At 32.9% G+C, this 20,535-nt stretch overlaps 1 long non-coding RNA gene across 1 annotated transcript in view; it reads left to right on the top strand.

Moving 5' to 3' along the window:
• Window positions 1-20,535, top strand: part of LOC137224540 (uncharacterized) — a 259,089-nt gene that overhangs the window by 55,966 nt on the left and 182,588 nt on the right. The window contains exon 2 of the long non-coding RNA XR_010943375.1: window positions 8,467-8,569. This is a non-coding gene — a long non-coding RNA (uncharacterized lncRNA). The remainder of the gene's footprint in view (window positions 1-8,466; window positions 8,570-20,535) is intronic.

Here is a 20,535-nt window from a genome sequence, read left to right as displayed (position 1 = left end):
CCTAGAATGGAACATTATCCTAAGGTCTATAAATAACATTTATTATAATTCTGAGGTTTAATTTTTTTTTGAAAAAATATCTGTACAACCAGCAATGAAATAATTTAATCAATAATTTTACTACTACTCATAGACAATTTGCTATGTGAAAGAAATCTTTTAAAGTTGCTAATTTTTAGTACAAATTTATATGATTTGCATGGAACATAGCAGTTGATTGTTCAGAAAATTAAGTTTATAGCACTTTACAATAAAAAATAATATATTGGGGACATAAAAATGAACGGATTACCTCAAAATATTCATTAGGTGATACAGGAATTTTGAATTATATATTGCTGGTACTGAATTCCTTTTTAGTTCTACATTTTATAGTAATTTTTTAAAACACTAAGTTGTAATTTAGTCAATTGCACAGAAACACACACACAAAAATGATAAAACATTTCCGAGGGAATTTTATTTTTTGTTTGAGTGGTACTTAATTATGTTTAGACATGAGGGATTATTTTAGTTTTATAATAAAAAATACAAGAGTTATATTTTCACCACAGCCTAGGGAATATGTTTTAAAGTTACCCAAATTTAAGTATAAATATTTGAAAAACAGTATATGAAGTTCCTTACACTGGAAATTTTTATATCTTGACTTAGAAGTTGACTTACTAAAATATAAGCTTCATAATGTACAGGTTTTGTTTGTTTTGTTTACTGCTGTAAGCTTAGAACCTAGAACTGTTCCTGGCACATAATAAAGCCTTATTAATATTTACTGAACAAAAGCTACTTTCCAATATCAACTACCATTCTTTAACAATAAAGTATGTTTGAAAATTCAGTCTTGTCCATGTTACCAGGAGGAAAGACTGAACTATTTAATCTTACTGACACATTTCTAACTAGAACTTCTAGTTGCTTGAGGCTCAAGTTGAAATCCCTTGCCTTTCTAGTATAATGTGAGTTTAATCTTTACTGCCAATTTTGTTTTAGACTGAGCATGAATTATTTTTGCAGCATTTATCATCAGGGAGCCTAACTCTTTTATACAAAAAGCAATATATTATGTATGACTATAAAATGAATACCAGTATTTATTAGCTATTTTAGAATATTTTTTGTACTTAATTTAAGAAGTAGAGACTTGTATTCTAGTAGCTTTTTTTTAGTGATTATGAAGGCATGTTTTTCAACCAAAAAAGATGCTTAAATGGAAACAAACTAAGTTGATTCTTATAAAACAAAAACAATCTTCAAAACATTTTTTAGAAATCACAAATTTTCTTTTGACAAAGTACAAAAAGGGCCAGTACTAAGCAGACTAGTGATACTTCCCTTGTTTCTGTTAATAGTGGTTCATTGTTGTCTTGCTTCTAAACTCCTTTGTCTACCTTATTTAAGTTCCTTCCTGTTCAGCAAATAGTGCTTTTTTGCCTTCTCTAGGACTCTACTCTGTTCTAAGGTGTAAATATTTAGAATGACTTATGTTGCTTTGACTTCCAGTTTACTTCTTATACAAAGAAAAATTAATCTTAAACAAAAATAATAAAACTCAATTGTCAATATAGACTGGCAAGAAAAACTCTTGAATAAATTGCTCTCCAGAATTATTAAATATTTATACCAAATCAACTGCTTATCTAACATCTACATATACAACCAGCTTTGGACATGGGTTCCCAGTGATTACCTCTTTAGGGATTCATTGTCCATTACAGTAGTAACCAACAATAGAGGAGAAAAAGCATGACAAAATAGTCTACCTTTTAAAGGCCAAGTGAGAAGAAAATGAAACAAAAATATAGTTTACCCATTTTACGTTAATTGTCATAAAATTCTTTCAGGCATTATTGTTACACTAAAAGTGGCATTTATTTAGTTAGTCACTACTTTCATTGGAGGAAATGTCTTAACAGAATAATTCTTAACAGTCAAATGCACGGCGGGAAGAGTACTCCCTCCAAGTTTGTTGGGGAGCAGTATGTGGGTCGATCAGAATCTGAGATGTTGACATTATGGGGTATGCATAATTTTAGAGAAGCATATTCAATAATATAAATTTTACATCTGTATAAAAATCTAAACTATAGAAAGCAAATCTAAACATGGTCTTCTGGCCTGATATACGAGCCAGTTTCAAAACCTCCTTTTACAAATGGTTTCTCGGACCACTTTCCTTAGCATCTGTGTCAGTTTAAGTCCTCTGAGCGTCACACAGCAAGTGGGATTCAGTGTGCAGGAGATTTACTGGGGAAAAGCCTGTGAAGACTAAGGGGAGGGAGAAGTTGTGGGCGGGTGGGTAGGAAGAGTCACAGATGACTACAGCTGTTTTCATTTGTGGCCAGGCTAGTGTGGCTAATGTAGGGGGAGTCCCACAGCCTTGAGGAAGGGGGCAGCATTAGTACTTCTGCAGTGCTAAATCCTTTGCTGGGAGAAGCCTGCTGGAAGCATAGTCTTGTCATGAATGCATTATGGTTTTAGAAGAGGCAGGCATGAATGCATTTGTGGATCCAGAGAGGAAACAACCACTCTCCCTATAACGTGTTCTCTTGAAGGAGCTGAGCGGTGAATTTCTATGTCACTACACAGGAATTGACTGGGAAGGGACACAAAGGAACCTTTGGGTTGATGGCAATACTTTGTGTCTTGACTGTTCTGGAGATTACAAAACCATCATACATTTTTCAAACTGCCTTAAGTATACACTTAAAGTAGATACACTTTAGATTGTAAACTGTATTTAAATGTTATTTTTTTAAAAGCAGAGGTGGGTTACTGCTTTAAATTTTTTGATTTTTAATTTTTGCAACGAATATTTATTTACCACATTATGTTATCAATTTTCATTTATCATCATTTTTAAAAGATCATCATCCTTTCTGTATTAATTTTCTTCTTTCTGAAGTTTGTATTGTGGTATTTTTCTTAGTAAAGGCCTATAAGGAGTAACATAATTTTGGTCTAAAAAAAGCTTTAATTTCTCTCATTCTTGAATGGTTGGTAAAACAAGAATCAAATTCTAGATTGACAGTTATTTTGAATATATTATTTTGAATGTATTATTCTACTGTCTCTGGAATCTATTGTTACAAATGAGAAATCTGTCAGTCTTTCAGTCTCTTTAAAGAAGGCTTTACTTTTTTTTTTTTTTCTCTTTGATATTCTGCAATTTCAGTCTGATGAGTCTCTGGTGAAATTGTTTTTTGTATTTCTTGCTTGAAACTTGATGTGATCTTTTAATTTGAGGACTCATGTCTTTCTCCTATTCTAGACAACGTTCAGACTTTATTTGTACGAAGGTTTTCTCATCCCCCATTCTGTTTATTAACCTCTGAGACTCCTTGCAGTCAATGTTCTTGATTGCAAGCAAAACAAATAAACTGCCTGGTTTAAGGAGAAAACAAATCCTGACTTACAGGGGCAGAAGAATGGAAATCAGTAAATAAGCATAAGTACCTGAAAGCAAAGCAATCGGCACAAACAAGAGCATACCGCAAAAGGAGGCCAGAGAGAACACTGCCACCACTGCTGACCATGACATTTTGTTAGCTTCTTAGCCAACACCATTAATGCAGGACACTGGATACTGGCTTTACAACCACTTCCACTGAATTCTAGAGACAGAATATTGCAATGTCCATCTGAAAAGTTGCTACATCGTTCCTTCTTAATGGAAACATAGTATCCCATGTTGTCCAATGTGCAAGAAAGGATAAAAGGTGTATGTCCTTTTCCATATGTATAGGGGGATATAACTGCTGCCTTCCACAAATTCCAATATTATGAAATATTTCTTAATAAAAAGTAGTGTCAGACCTTCAGGTTCCTAAGTAATAGAGTCACTATAATTCAACACTTTAGACATTTTTCTTCAAGAAATATTTCTAAATATAATATACCATTACCTAGTACAAACAAAAATGCACTCTCTCTTCAACTCTAAAGTTTGTCAGATATTTTCTCTACAATTCTCCATTTTCCCTCATGTCACTTTATGATCACATATAAATATACTGTAATCTATGAACTAAAATGCAAATTTAACCATCACCTAAATTGTCTAAAAATTAGTGAAGAGTAAATTTTAATATAAATGTAAAATTTGTTAAAATATAGTTATAGTCGTAACACACCATAGATAAAAAATATGGGTGGTTATCACTGTTGTGTTTACTACTTTTTTTCTCAAGGCAACAGTGAATATTTATGAGCTCAACTCACTTCACTTCATGTCTCAGTAATTTTAACTCATGGTTTATGTTACTGTCCCCAGTTCTACTCCAATACTAATTTTTAGCAATGTCAATATACACCTAGATGATAAGTCTGATGCCTTAGCTTCTCAGTTGTTTGAAATACTCTTGACTAATGACCTTGTCCTCCAGTCGCTCTAATGTCCCCTCAAGCCCATGGTCATACTCTAGACCTTGTCATTACCAATATTCATAAGGCTTCCATAATCTCAGTTACAAGCACTCTACTCCCCAAACACAATCTATTATTTCTTGGTCACTTCTTGCAGCAAATCTATTTCTACTACTTGCCTGTACAAGGAGCTACCAACATAGTTCCAGATAGCAGTTGGTCTGATAACTTGAATCTCAGAATAAGGACAAGTAGTTAAGTCCCTGCCAACCTGTTGATGTACGTGCATATGCCCTCCTTGTCGTTTTGACATCTGCCAGGCAAATTACTACTCTAAGGCCATTGCACTAATTGCAAAAGTTAGTAAGATATCAATTATTTTAAACATCACAAAATTATATTTGGAGAGTTTTTGTTACATTGTGTAACCTAGGATATTCTGACTGAAAATTAATTGTCTCCTAGAAGTGCAATGTGATGTAAAAAAATCTTAACACATGTGGCTGTGGCTTAAAGGCCTGGTGATAAACAGTGAAGATACTAGAGCCTTGCAGAATGTTAGTCAGTAGTTAAATATTTGACTTAATCTAATGTATTAGCTTTAGGTGAAGATTTTAAAAAATAGAATGTTAATAGTATGCATTGGATTCTACTGACACTGACAAGACAAAAATGATCAACTCATTCACTAAGTATAAAGGGGACAAGCACACTAAGAAGTGGCCATTTTTTCCTCTCTACCCTTTCACCTCCACACCAGTAGAAAAAGATAAAACTGTAAAAGCCTGTTTGTAAAGATCAGATGAAAGTATGGACTTCACATTTATTTCTAAGAAACACGACAACCTGCATATTTTCAAAGTGTATATGAAGATCAGATTTAACATATGTACACAATCCAAGAAACCACTGCCACAAACAAGAATAGGAACAATGTCACCACCCCATAAGGTTTTCTTGTGCTTTTTGTAATCCAGCCCTCCTCTACAGCCTCTCCAGGCAACTGCTGAACTGCTTTCCGTCACTTTTAAAACCAATGAATGGATTAAAGTGTTTCAGAGCAAAGATCAGTTAAGGATGTAGCCCTACTTGAATTTATATCCTTTCAAATGTACAAAATGCCTTAGGGAAAAAAGAATAGGTATGTAACTTTCTCACTAAAGCATAAGAGTTTCAACATAACTGGAAAGAAAGAAAAAGACACATGAGTTAGCAATCAAAGAAATAGGTGTGAGATCTGTATCTCAAAAATAATATTGTGTTTTGTTTGTGGCACATGGAATATATTGGAATTAAAGAAGTACAATGCCTTTGGATTTTTGAAAACATTGTGCTTTCAAAAGTACCAGTAGTCTGGACAGTTTAAGGCCAGAAATTATCCCTTATTCCCCTGAATGTCCAGAAAGCAGGCTGAGTAATCTGCTGTCAAGGAGAGCCTGGTCTTCTCTAATTTCCAGAAGCAGAATCAAAGATCAACAAATGATCATTCCCAGCCCCCAGGGTAATGAACCTCCCCACCATCTGTCCTGTTAAAGTTAAATAATGACTGTTATACGTCTCAGTTTTTATTGATAAATATTTGACAACCAGCTACCTGGGGAAAAATAATCCTGATTTGTAGCATTTGCTGATTTCCCTGGTAGACATATCCGCACCATGGCTAATTTCAAACTACCAATATAATGTTAACTGACTTACAAATTTCCTGAAAATTTAGTAGTTGGGCCTTGCAAGCCATTATATTCTGACACTAGCACATCATTGGCTATGTCTTACCCTCCTCTTTATTATGGGGACTGCATATTATGGCTACCTTGTCCTTGTTCCACCATTGTGTTTGGAATGTATGGGGGCATAACTTGTCCTTTCAATTCATGGTCACAGGATCAAACAGAACTGCACCTAGACTGGGTAGTGAGACTACTACACAATACACATAGGTCGTGGACTTTGAGACTAATGCCATAGCTAGCTATAACTTCTAGGATTTTTCCTTTGTGAGGGGGTAAGAGTATGTAACATGGAGAAGAATGAGTCAAGTATTGCGAGAACAGAAGACCACATAGTGGTAGTCACCAGTACTGCTTGCTGAATATTTCTGTCATACAATGTTTCAGAACTATAGTAGGAATACAGGTCCCTGCCATATGCTTATTTTACTTCTCTGACTTATCATTACTGTCCCCCTTGTTTCCTCACCCTTACCCCATCACGATGGCCTCCTTGTCATTCTTATTCATTACACTGACTATGTGTAAAGTTTTCTCTGCTCAAAACAATGTTTTCCCAGTTATCCACCTGACTCAGTACCAGTCTCCAAATCTTTATTCAAATATGATCTTAGAGTGGGCTATATTTACTACGTTACCTCGGCAACCAGACATGCTGGATCCTCTAACTCAGTTTCACTTTTGTCCTCCATCATATTTATCAGCATGCAATATATTATATAACTTACTTTCTTATGATATTCACTGGTTATTTTTGCCTTGCTCCCAATGAGAATGTAAGATCTACAAAGGAAAGACTTTTGGTTATTTTTGTTGTTTTTTTTTTTCTGTAATGTACCCCAAACCAGAGCTATCTTTTATACATAATAGGGACCTAATAAATATTTATTGAATAAATAAATGAATTTCATGTGTGATTTGAAAAAATGGGTCAAATATGTTCATCTGTAACCAAATCCTGGGTTATGTTCCATTGGAGAGACTTGAAGATGAGGTATGTTGTGCCTTCAGTGGTGGATGTGATCAGTCTTGGTGAGGTGAAGTCTCTTTTGATCAGTTCCTGAATAGCCTCCATTGTACCATCAGATTCACTTTGTTGTATTTGTCTCAAAACCTCAGCAAGCCCAAGGCTGTAGGGGAAGTTGGATGGCTGACATCATTATACAAGTCATTATATTCTAAGGATTATTTCAAATCTGCTCCACATGGCAGGACTTTTATTTCAAAAAGGACAAAATTATTCCCCTTGTGTTTTGCCATGCAAACTGCTAAATTGCTGCAGGTCTCTTTGCAGATGTGAAATAAGTTGAAAATGCATTATACATACCAGTGATATCATTTCAGATTTCTTTTTCAGTACTTCTTTTCCCTTTCATCTGAATGACCCTGAAGCTGTGAAATGACTCAGAACTGGAATTTGGGTAAAATCATTTCAAAAACCTTGGTAACTCCAGTCTGACCTCTTTAATCATCAGACTCTAGAGTATTCTTTTGGCTATAGAAAATAAAATACAAATTTAAAGGGGGTATCCATATATTTTGGTCTTAGGGGCACCCTTGTCAATTTCCTCATATGAAGTATCCTTATAGGTTAGACTCTTTGATCGTTATTTTGACCTTTCTGTCCAATATTTTAACTCTGTCAGATAAATGTTCTATTATGTCTCTGACACTCTGGGATTGAGCCATTTCCATTGAAATATCTTCCATTTCTACCGCCACATCTACCGATGTCGTTAAGAAATTGCCATACTTTTAATTTCTCAATGCCTCGATGGTAAGACAATCTTCTCAGTCTCTAAGGTGAACAATATAATAGTGGAATAGTTATGCCATATATTGTAATCTATTCCAATAGTCGTTTATTGATATTTACCACATAATTCTAAGGATTTTATGATAACTCAATTTTGTTTCATCTTCTCACATTGACCCAACCAAATAAACAATGAGAAATAGCTGCGTAGGTTAACATATTAAATCTAGACTGTGGTAAATGCATCTACATCATGGTTCCTTAATCTGGTCACACTTGACACTTGGGGCTAGAAAATTCTTTATTGTAGGGTATTATCCTTGTTCATTGTAAGATATTTAACAACATTCTTGGCTTCCAACCATTGGATACCAATTATACCTCTTCCAGTGCTGACAAGCAAAAATGTTTGCAGAATTTATGAAATGTCCCCTTGAGAGCAAAATCACCTCTGAATGAGAACTACTGAATGAAATCAATACATTCAGCCAAGACTTTTTTTTTTTTTACCTTGTGGTCAAGCATTGTCAGAATACATATCCACATATATTTTCCACAAATGAGCTTGTATAAATTAGTCATGTCTTGAAATATTTTTGGTGGTCTATATCTCCTCAGGCTTTATTGGTCTCCTGAAGCATGCTAGAATGAAACTCCAATCTAAGGGATAATAAGAGTGGCGATTGAAGTTTGGCTTTCTCTTGATATGCAAATTCCTGAGGTAAGGTCAGCCAGAACCATTAAATCCAGGTAAAGAATGTCATAATCTATGGATGGCATGTAAGGAAGTTTTGGTTAGCAAGGGAAGCATAAGTATGTATTCACTTGTATATGTTTTACATTATCCAGTGACTTTTTAATATCAATGAATATTTACATATATGTATTTTTTACCTATGGTAAAATACACAAGCATAAAATTTACCATTTTAAACATTTTTAAGCATATACTTCAGTAGTATTAAATACATTCAAAATGTTGTATAACCATTACCACTACTCATCTCCATAATTCTTTTCATATTGTAAAATATTCATATTGTAAAACTGAAACTAGTAAATGGTAAGTCTCCTTTGCTCCCTCACTCCAGACCCTAGCAGCCACCATTCTGCTTTCTGTCTCTATGATTTTTGACCACTCTAAATACTTCATAGAGATAGAATCATACAGTATTTATCTTTTTTGTGACTGTCTTACCTCAGAATGTCCTCAGGGTCCATCCATGTAATAGCATATGTTAGAATTTCCTTTCTTGCTAAGAATGACTAATATTCCATTGTATGTATATACCACATTTTGCCTGTCCATTCATCCATCAATGAACACTGGGTTACTGCCACATTGTAGCTATTGTGAATACTGCTGCTATGAACGTGGGTGTAAAAATATCTCTTTGAGACCCCACTTCCAATTCTTTTGGTTTTATACCCAGAAGTGGAATTGTTGGATCATTTGTTAGTTCTGTTTCAATTTAAAAATTTTTTCTTGAGGACCAGCAATACTGTTTTCCACAGCTGTACCATAGTTGTACCATTTTGCATTTCCACTAACAGTGCACAAGTGTTCCAATTTCTCTATGTACTCACCAACGCTTGTAATTTCCTTTTTTTTTTTTTTGATAGTAGTCATCCTAATAGGAGTAAAATGGTATGTCACTATAGTTTTAATATTCATTTCCCTAATGATTAGCAATGTTAAGCATCTCTTCACTTTCTTACTGGTCATTTGTATTTCTTCTCTGGAGAAATGTTTATTCATGTCCTTTGCTCATATTTGAATTAGGATTTTGTTGTTGAGTTTTAGTTCTCAATATATGCTTAATATTTATAAATTATCTGGTAAAATTCACCAGTAAATTAATTATGTCTAGGGCTTTTGGGGGGAGATTTTTGATTACTCAATCAATATCTTTGTTATGTCAATTCAGATTTTCTATTTTTTTGTGATTTACTCTTGTTAGGTTTTGTGTTTCTAGATATTTGTTCATTTCACCTAGGTTATCCAATTGGTTGTCATAATTGTTAACAGTATATTCTTCTAATCCTTTTTATTTCTGTAGTATCAGTAGTAATGTTTCCACGTTAATTTCTGACTTTAGTAACGACTCTTCTGTCTTTTTTCTTAGTCTATCAGCTAAAGGTTTGTTGATTTTTGATTTAAAGAATTAATTTTTTAAAATTTTCATTGGGGTGGAGTTGATTTACAATGTGTTAGTTTCAGGTGTACAGCAAAGTGAATCGGTTATACATATAAAGAATGAATTTTAGATTGTTTTGATTTTCTCATTTGTGTTTCCATTCTCTATTTCATTTACTTCTGCTCTAATCTTTATTATTTTCTTCCTTTTGCTAGATTTGGGTTTAATTTGTTCATATTTTTCTAGTTCCTTTATTTGTAGAGTCAGGTTGTTAATTTGAGATATTTCTCCCCTTTCAAAATGAGTCTTTACAGCTATAAATTTTTCCCTTAGTATTGCTCTCATTGTGTCTCATATGTTTTGGTACACTGTATTTCATTTTCATTTGTCTCTAAGTGACTTTAATTTTCCTTGTGATTCCTTCCTTGATCTATTTTTTGTTTACAAATGGGTGGCTTAATTTCCACACTTTTTTGAATTTTCTAGTTTTATTTGTGTTATTAATTTCTAACTTTATCCCATTGTGGTTAGATAAGATATGATATCTGAGTATTTTTAATCTATTTAGATTTAATTTGTGACCTAACATATAATCTATCCTGGAAAATGTCCCATGTGTACTTGAGAAGAATGTGCATGTTGCTGTATTTGGGTATCGTGTTTTCTATATGTCTATTAGATCTAGTTTGCTTCTTATGTTGTTTAAGTCCTCTATTTCCTTATTTATCTTCTGTCTATATGTTCTAACTATTACTGACAGTGGGGTATTAAAATATCCAACTATTATAAGCTGTCTTTTCACTGTCTTTTTCACTCTTCAATTCTGTCAATTTTTGCTTCATATATTTTGATGGTTTCTTTTAGGTGCAAAGATATTTATAATTACTGTATCATTTCATCCATTTGAATCTTTTATTAATATATGATGTCTTTCTTTGTCTCAAGTAGTCTTTTTTTTTTAACACACATTTCTTATTAAATGACCAAGTAGTCTTTTTTTCATTTAAAGTCTATTTTGTCTAAAATTAGTATAGCTATCCCTGGTCTCTTTTAGTTACCCTTTGCATGGAACAACTTTTTTTCATCCTTTAGCTTTCAGTATATTTGTGTCTTGGGATCTAAAATGAGCCTCTTGTAGATAGCATATAACTGGTTCTTCTTATCCATTCTGCCAATATTTGTCTTTTGATGGGAGAGTTTAATCCATTTACAGTTAAACATAATTACGGAAAAAGAGGAACTCACTTCTGTCATGTTATAATTATTTGTTCCTCATTTCCTGCATTTGTCTCTTTTTGGTGTGTGTTTAGTTGATTTCTTTTTGTAGCAAGATGTTTAAATTATTTTCTCATTTCTTTTTGCATATATTCTATAGCTATTTTCTTTGTGGTTATTATGAGGTACACTTAACGTTCTAAAGTTATAACACTCTAATTTAAATTATAGTAGCTTAACTTTAATAACATATCAAAGTCTACTCTTTAACAGTTCTATCTATACGCCTTTTGGTTGTTGTTGTCACAAAATTACATCTTTCTACATTGTGTGCTGGAAAACATAAACTAATAATTATTTTAAATTCATTAGGCTTTTAAATTATGTAGAAAACAAAATATGGAATTACCAGACAAATTTACAGTAATACTAGCTTTTAGAGTAATTATTGTATTTTTAAGATGTATTCATCTCTTAAATTATGTAGAAAATGAATAATGGAGTTACAAACTGTTCTTACAATAATACTAACTTGTATAATCACCCATTTATTTACCTTTATTGAGATATTAATTTATTGAGATATTCATGTTTTCATACTCTTTCACATTACTGACTAGTGTCCTTTCATTTCATGCTGCAGTACTCCCTTGAGCAATTTTTGCTGGGCAGGTTTAGTAGTAACAAACTCCCTCAAATTTTGTTTATTTGGGAATATCTTAATTTCTCCCTCACTTTTGAAGGATTGTTTTGCTGGATATAGGATTTGTGGTTGACAGTTTAATTCATTTTCATTTTTTTAAAATTAATTAATTAATTTATTTTAGCACTTTGTATCAGCCCACTGTCTTCTGGCCTTCAAAGTTGCAGGAGAAATCTTCTGATGATCTTATTGAGGAGACTTTGTATGTGATATGAGTTGTTTCCCTCTGCTTTCAAGATTCTCTATTTCTCTTTGGATTTCAAAAGTTTGATTATGTGTTTCAGTGTGGGCCTCTTTGAGTTCATCTTACTTGGAGATTATTGAAGTTTTGAATGCTTATATTCATGTCTTTCATCAAATTTGGGAAGTTTTCAGCCACTATTTTTTCTGAAATTTTATCTGCCCCTTTCTTTCTCTTGTCTCCTTCTGTACTCCCATAATGAACATGCTTATCTTTTTGCTGGTGTCCCACTGATACCTTAGGTTCTGTTCACTTTTTTAATTTTTTTTTTCCTGTCCCTCGGACTCAGTAATTTCCATTGTCCTATCTTCAAGTTTGTGAATTCTTCCTTCTTCCTGCTCAACTCAGTCTTTGAATTCTTCTAGTAATTTTTATTTCATTTATTGTAATTTTCAGCTCCAGAATTTATTTTTCCTTTTTTCATTTTCTATTTCTTTATTGATATTTTAATTTTGTTCACACATTGTTTTTGTAACTTTCTCTTCATCTTCCTTTTGTTCTTTCAGCATCTTTAAGACAGTCATTTTAAAATTTTTGTCTAGTAAGTCTGTTATCAGGTCTTTCCCAGGGGCAGTTTCTGTTGATTTAATTTTTTTTGAATGGACCATGCTTTCTCATTTCTTTGTATTTCTTGTGATTTTTGTTGATGTTATTGTTAAAAACTGGACATTTAAGTCTACTAATGTGATAAATCTGGAAATCAGACTCTCTCCTCAGGTTTTTCTGGGGTTTTTTATTATTATTATATTTTATTGTTATAGGCTGTCTCTAGTCCAAGAATCAATCTGAGGTGTAAACTTAAGGTCTTTTCTGGTCTTTGCTGAGTCTTCACCTTTTCCTGGGCATGTATGGTCACTTTTTATTTTCCCAGTATATGCAGTTGCTTTTGAATCTCTGGCTCCCTGAAAGAAGAAAAGAGAAAAATGAAGGGAGGGAAAGAGCACTGACCATTTAAATCCCCTGAAAATCATTTCAGCTAGAGGAGGAGGAACCTGTCACAATGTGGGGAAACAAAATAATGACTGCTAGGCTTTTTGTCTGTACCTCTGTGATCGGAAGCAATAATCAGTTATTCGAGCATTGATTCTTGATATTTGGAAGACAAGGCCCTTTTTTGCATACCTTAGCTCCTGTAAGCTGTATGCTGATCTCTCCAGGAACCAGTGAACAGCTGCTTGTCACAGGTCTGGGGGTGGGGCATGGGTAAGTTCTACTATGCTAAGAGCTAAAATTGACCAAAATTAACTGCAGTTTACCATCCAAGGCTTTTCCTGGAAGTTGTAAACCTTCAATAGACTCCAGGATTCCAAAATAGTTACAGCAGAGAGACTTTGTCATTGCAATTTTTGTCTAGTGGAGAGACAGTTTCCTCATGCTTCCTACTTTTCCTTCTTCTCAGAATTCTCCATTCAGTGAATACATTGTTAACTTCTGTAATTTTGGTCTTATTCAAATATACTTATTCAAAAATTATAGATTGATTTTCATAATAAATTTTTGACTTATAAGTGATACTATATCTGTGAATAATTTGAAAATATTTATTTCAATGACTCTTTAAAATTTCCATTACTGCTCATTCATTTGATGAAATACATTTTTTTTGTTTGTTTCTGGAATAACCTGATTCTATGCTGTAATTTTTATTTTATTTCTTTGAGTTCAAGTTTATCGTGATGTATTTTTTATTTATCCAGTTCTCTGAGTTCACATTTGAACTTACTATAGATTAGTATACACGGTCACAACATGTTGTCATGCAGATTTATCTGGACTTTCTCCACCCTTTTGGTAATATAAATTTAGAATCCATTTCCAAGGATGATGCATATTTAGGGCTCTGATTTCTCAGTGTCTCTTTACTTATGATCCTGAATAGTCAGCAGGGTTCCAGAATAAAAGAAAAAGTTCTCAATTTCATTTTGGTGATGTGCCAGTTTTAACTACTGTCTTTATGTGATAACACAGATCCAGACTTTATAGCAAAAGGTAAAGTACTTGTTTCTTGTCCCTATGTAGATGTTAACATCCAAATTTCTAGCTGTTCAAGTATTTATATAATTTTGATTTACCTGTGATTTATCTGCATTTAAGTCTGACTCACAAATATCAACTATGATGCTATGATTTCTGTTTTTATCTTTCTGATTTTGTAATGTTTTCCTTTCTGGTTTGAACTAAGTTTTTTTCTAAAATGATTCTATATTAATTGCTATATCTTTTGAGAGACAAAATGAGAAGTGAGACTCTCTCACACAAACTTAAATCTGCCATATTGAATAGAAGTCAGCATTAACAATGCTCCAATTATAATATGTATTATATTATATTTATTTTTTTCTGAAATGCCAAAAGTGTAGAATACTAGTTATATCCCAGAGATGAATTGATATACATTTAAACAACAATTCAAAATATTAATATCCCAATTCTAATACTTCAAGAAGCTTGTCATATTTTATCTTTGAATTTTTTTTCTCAAAGGGTCTAAAATGGATAGTGTAGATTAAGAGATGGCAGTCTGTAATTACAAAGTATTCTTTAAAGGTATTTTTCTTTATTCAGTAAATGTTTATGGAGTACCTACAATGTACCAAGCACTGTTTCAGTTACTGACAATAAGCTGATAAATAATATGGAACTATAATTCAGCTTCAATGAGTTTATATTTTAATTTGGGACTCAGAAAAAATTATATATACACACATATAGATGCTGTTCCATATAAAAATACAATGTAATGATTGATAGATACCAGTAGATACAGGCTATATTTATAAGTAATAAAGATGGTTAATTGGAAAAAGATTTAATGAGTCAAAGCAAATTATGAGTAGAATGATGAAGGAAAACTTCTTGAGGTGTGAATTTGGACAGAATCTGAATAAAAGAAGAAAAAAGTCATTTGAAAACATGTGAGAAGACTATTCAAAGTAGAAAGAAGCAGACATTTATATTCCTTTACATGGGAACAAATTTGATTTATGTAGGAAGAAAATCAAGGTCACTAGTATTAACATGGGGAATGAAGCAGGAAATTTTATAATACGTTGTTAAAGATGTATCCAAGGGCCATGGGCTAGTCAGAATAATGGTCCCACAAAATTGTCCATATCCTAATTCTGGGATTCTGTGAATATGTTATGTTAAATGGTGAAGGAGAGTTAAGATTACAGATGAAACTATGTTTACCTTTCAGCTAATTTTGAGATGAGATAATTCTACCAGATTATCTGGGTTGGCCCACTGTAATCACTAAGGTCCTTATAAGTAAGAGTAAGGCAGGAACGTCAGTGTCAGACTGACACAAATAAAAAATACTCAACCAGCCATTGTTGGCTTTAAAGAAGGAAGGAGGCTATAAGCCAAGGAATGTGGACAGGTGAGAGAAAGTAGAAAAAGTGAAAATATGAATTCTCACCTAGAGCCTCCAGAAGGAACAAAATCCTCCAGACACCTTGATTTTAGCCCAGTGTCACCCATTTTGGACTTCTAATCTCCAGGACTACAAAATAATACATTTGTATTGTTTTAAGCCACTGAATTTGTGGTATTTTGTTATAGCAGTAATAGGAAACTGTGAAGCCATATCATCTAGGGCCTGATAGTACTTTGAATTTTGTTCTAACTTTGTAGGAACACACTGGCACACATTAAGCACAAAAATAATACAATATGCTTTGCTGATTTATATTATTCTAGCTGATTAATGGAGAATTGACTACATGGAGTTATTAGTTTAAGCAAGGAGACTAGTTAGGAGGATATTGAATAGGCAAGAAGAGAGAAGGACTCGAGACAAAAGGAGAGGAGTGATTGGACAAGGATTATACCCATGCACGGTGATGTATAGTTACATTCAAGTTATATTTTAAGGGTAGACCCATCTGTATTATTAATATAAGCTGTGTTTCATAGGTAATTACACAAACACACCTAAAACTGTAATCAAGGGTTGAGAAAAAGATTTGGGAATTAGTGAATATGTGCTAATTAAAGTCAAGGGACTTGAAGTGAATACTTCAGTAGACATAGATGAAAAGGAAAAGGGCTAGAAAAATAAGCTATGAAATATTCTAACATTCAGGGTTTGAGACATGGAGGAAGACTCAGAAAATTGGAAATATAAGGAATGACAAGTGAAGTAAAAGGAAATCTAGTGGAGTATGTGTACTGGAAGCCAAGTGAAAAGACATTTAAAGAAAGTAGGAGTGATCAATTGTTTCAACTACCACTGAAAAGCCAGTGAGATGGTAAAATGAAAATCTAGAATTGATCATTGTCACTTAGGGATATTTTGTCACCTTACCATATATAGACTAGATAGACTCATGGGAAAAATTTCTTCTTTGGCTGGATGTAAGAAAGAAGGAAAAACAAAGAAGTAAAGCTGGTGAGTTTTAATCTTCTGCTTTTTACTTACATATCAAGTATGTTCATTTGCTGATAATTTCATAAAAATATTTGGAGGAAGTAAAAGAAACACATCACTTAAGGATACAGTTTTTTGGTGGGGAAAAAAACCTTTACAAGAAGATTCACATTCTGGATCCAAACCAGTATTTGATGACATCTTGAGAAGTTTAGGAGAGTCACTTAAAATTATGAGCCCAGAGAAAACTGGACCATAGTTTTAAAGGTCAATTCTAACTCTTAACAACTACTGTCCAGTCTTCCACTTCCCTATAATTAACAACATCTCTTCTCTGCCATCTAACAAAAAGAAAAGCCATTGTGACTTGTTTCATAATTAATTTATATCTGAATTAATTTTAATAGCATTCGTAAAGTTCAGCCAACATAAAAATGGTGCTCTCTGTTTACCTGAACAATTTTAAGCAACCATTTATTTAACAAACGTTTCAGACACAAATAAATAGAGGTATTATTTGTGTTAATTAGAACTTGATTATGTGAATTACTTTAGTTTTAAATGACAAATGTGTAGTATTGCCTATAAAACTAGATTTTAAAAGATTTGTGTTTGTATATTTGGTTCAAATATTTACATGTCCAGAATATAGAAAACATTTAATTTTAGAACTTCAAAGTATGCCAAAATAGATGAGAGTAGTAGCATGCAGTATAGTTTGCTCATTTACCTGAAGTCTTTGCATGTCAAGAGAGTATTAATTAAATATGTTTGTATTTATCTGTTTTACCTTTTTAAAAAAATTTGTAACATTTTAAATACACAGCGAGCTGGAAAAGACATGGTGTATATTCATATAAAATTCATATATTCAACATATTTTCTCTTCTGTCTGACAGAATTATAGTTTGTTTACAGGAAGAAATGTGGCTTAGAAAAATTTAAAATGACAATGTTGATCATAATATTTCTTCTCATTGCTAGGAAGTTCTCAGAGAATATACCTATAGAAATCATAATATTCTAAATAAATTACTACCCTTCATCTATCCAGCTTCTCCCCCATTTAAAAAAAGTGCTTTTGTAATGTTTTTCATTATAAAGTCTTGTTAAAGTTATACAAGAAGAAATTAAAAATTGAGGTCTATAATTATCAGTGTTTGTTTGGCATCAGCATGACTGCTAGATCATACTACATTAATATTGTTTTACTATCATAGAGAAAAAATATTAGGTGTTCTAACATTATATTAAATACTGGCCCAAAATACAGTGTAGTAAAATCTCATATTTTGGAGCCAATCAACTTTAAAGTAAGGATCTTTTTTTCAATGGAGAAATGAAAAGCTTTACTGACAAGCAAAGGGTAAGAGAATTAGCACCACCAAACCAGCTCTACAACAAATGCTAAAGGAATTTCTCTAAGTGGGAAACACAGAGAAGAAAAGAACCTACAAAAACAAACCAAAAACAATTAATTAAATGGTAATAGGAACATACTTATCGATAATCACCTTAAATGTGAATGGATTAAATGTTCCAAGCAAGAGACACAGGCTTGCTGAATGGATACAAAAACAAGACATATATATATATGCTGTCTACAAGAGAACAACTTCAGACCTAGGGAAACATACAGACTGAAATTGAGGGGGTAGAAAAATATATTCCATGCAAATGGAAATCAAAAGAAAGTTGGAGTAGCAATTCTCATATCAGACAAAGTAGACTTTAAAATAAAGAATGTAACAAGAGACAGGGAAAGACACTACATAATGATCAAGAGATCAATCTAAAAAGAAGATATAAATATTATAAATACATATGCACCCAACATAAGCACATGCCAATACATAAGGAAAATGCTAACAGCTATAAAAGAGGAAATCGACAGTAACACAATAATAGTGGGGGACTTACACCAATGGATACACCTCACTTACACCAATGGATACACCTCACTTACACCAATGGGTACATCATTCAGAGAGAAAATTAATAAGGAAACATAAGCTTTACATGACACAATAGACCAGATAGATTTAATTGATATTTATAGGACATTACATCTGAAAACAGCAGATTACACTTTCTTCTCAAGAGCACACGGAACATTTTCCAGGATAGATCACATCTTGGGTCACAGATCAAGCCTTGGTAAATTTAAGAAAATTGAAATCATATCAAACATCTTTTCTGACCACAACACTATGAGATTAGAAATAAATTACAGGCAAAGCAACATAAAAAAAAAACACAAATACATGGAGACTAAACAATATGTTACTAAATAACCAAGAGGTCACTGAGGAAATCAAAGAGGAAATCAAAAAATACCTAGAGACAAATTACAATGAAAACACGATGATCCAAAACCTATGGGATGCAGCAAAATCATTTCTAAGAGGGAAGTTTATAGCAAGAGGGAAGTTTATAGCAAGACAATCCAACCTCAAGAAACAAGAAAAATCTCAAATAAACAACCTAACCTTACACCTAAAGCAATTAGAGAAAGAAGAACAACAACAACAACAAAAACCCAAAGTTAGCAAAAGGAAAGAAATCATAAAAATCAGATCAGAAATAAATGAAAAAGAAATTAAGGAAACAACAGCAAAACTCAATAAAATTAAAAGCACGTTTTTTAGGAAGATAAACAAAATTGATAAACCTTTAGCCAGACTCATCAGGAGGGAGAGGACATGAATCAATAAAATTAGAAATGAAAAAGGAGAAGTTACAATGAACACCACAGAAATACAAAGCATCATAAGAAACTACTAGAAGCAACTCTATGCCAATAAAATGGACAACCTGGAAGAAATGGACAAATTCTTAGAAAGGTGTAACCTTCCAGGAAGAAACAGAAAATATGAACAGACAAATCACAAGTAATGGAATTGAAACTGTGATTAAAAATCTACCCAAAACAAAAGTCCAGGTTCAGATGGCTTCACAGGTAAATTCTATCAAACACTAAGAGAAGAGCTAACACCCATCATTCTCAGACTATTCCAAAAACCTGCAGAGGAAAGAACACTCCCAAACTCATTCTACGAGGTGACCATCACCCTGATACAAAAACCACACAAAGATACTACAAAAAAAGAAAATTACAGACCAATATCACTGGTGAACATAGATGAAAAAATCCTGAACAAAATATTAACAAACAGAGTCCAACAACACATTAAAAGGGTCATTCACCAAGATCAAGTGGAATTTATTCCAGGGATGCAAGCCTTCTTCAATATATACAAATCAATTGTGATACACCATATTAATAAACTGAAGAATAAAAACCATACGATCATTTCAATAGATGCAGAAGAAGCTTTTGACAAAATTCAGCACTGATTTATGATAGAAACTCTCCAGAAAGTGAGCATAGAGGGAAGCTACTTCACCATAATAAAGCCCATATATGACAAACCCACAACAAACATCATTCTCAATAGTGAAAAACTGAAAGCATTTCCTCTAAGATCAGGAACAAGACAAGGATGCTCACCCTCTCCACTATTATTCAACATAGTGTTGGAAGTCTTAGCCATGGCAATCAGAGAAGAAAAAGAAATAAAATGAATTGAAATCAGAAAAGAAGAAGTTAAGCTGTCACTGTTTGCAGATGACATGATACTATACATAGAGAATCTGAAAGATGTCACCAGAAAGCTACTAGAGCTAATCAATAAATTTAGTAAAGTAGCAGGATACAAAATTAATGCACAGAATCTCTTGCATTCCTATACACTAACAACAAAAGATCAGAAAGAGAAATTAAGGAAACAATCCCATTCACCATTGCAACAAGAAAAATAAAATACCTAGGAATAAATCTACCTAAGGAGGTAAAAGACCTGTACTCAGAAAACTATAAGACACTGATGAAAGAAATCAAAGATGACACAAACAGATGGAGAGATATACCATATTCTTGGGTTGGAAGAATCAACATTGTGAAAATGACTGTACTACCCAAAGCAATCTACAGATTCAATTCAATCCCTATCAAACT

The sequence above is a fragment of the Pseudorca crassidens genome, chromosome 5, assembly GCF_039906515.1.
Source record: "Pseudorca crassidens isolate mPseCra1 chromosome 5, mPseCra1.hap1, whole genome shotgun sequence".
In the NCBI taxonomy this organism is placed as follows: Eukaryota; Metazoa; Chordata; class Mammalia; order Artiodactyla; family Delphinidae; genus Pseudorca; species Pseudorca crassidens.
The sequence above is the reverse complement of the archived record's forward strand: the minus strand, read 5'-3'. Positions and strand labels throughout refer to the sequence as shown.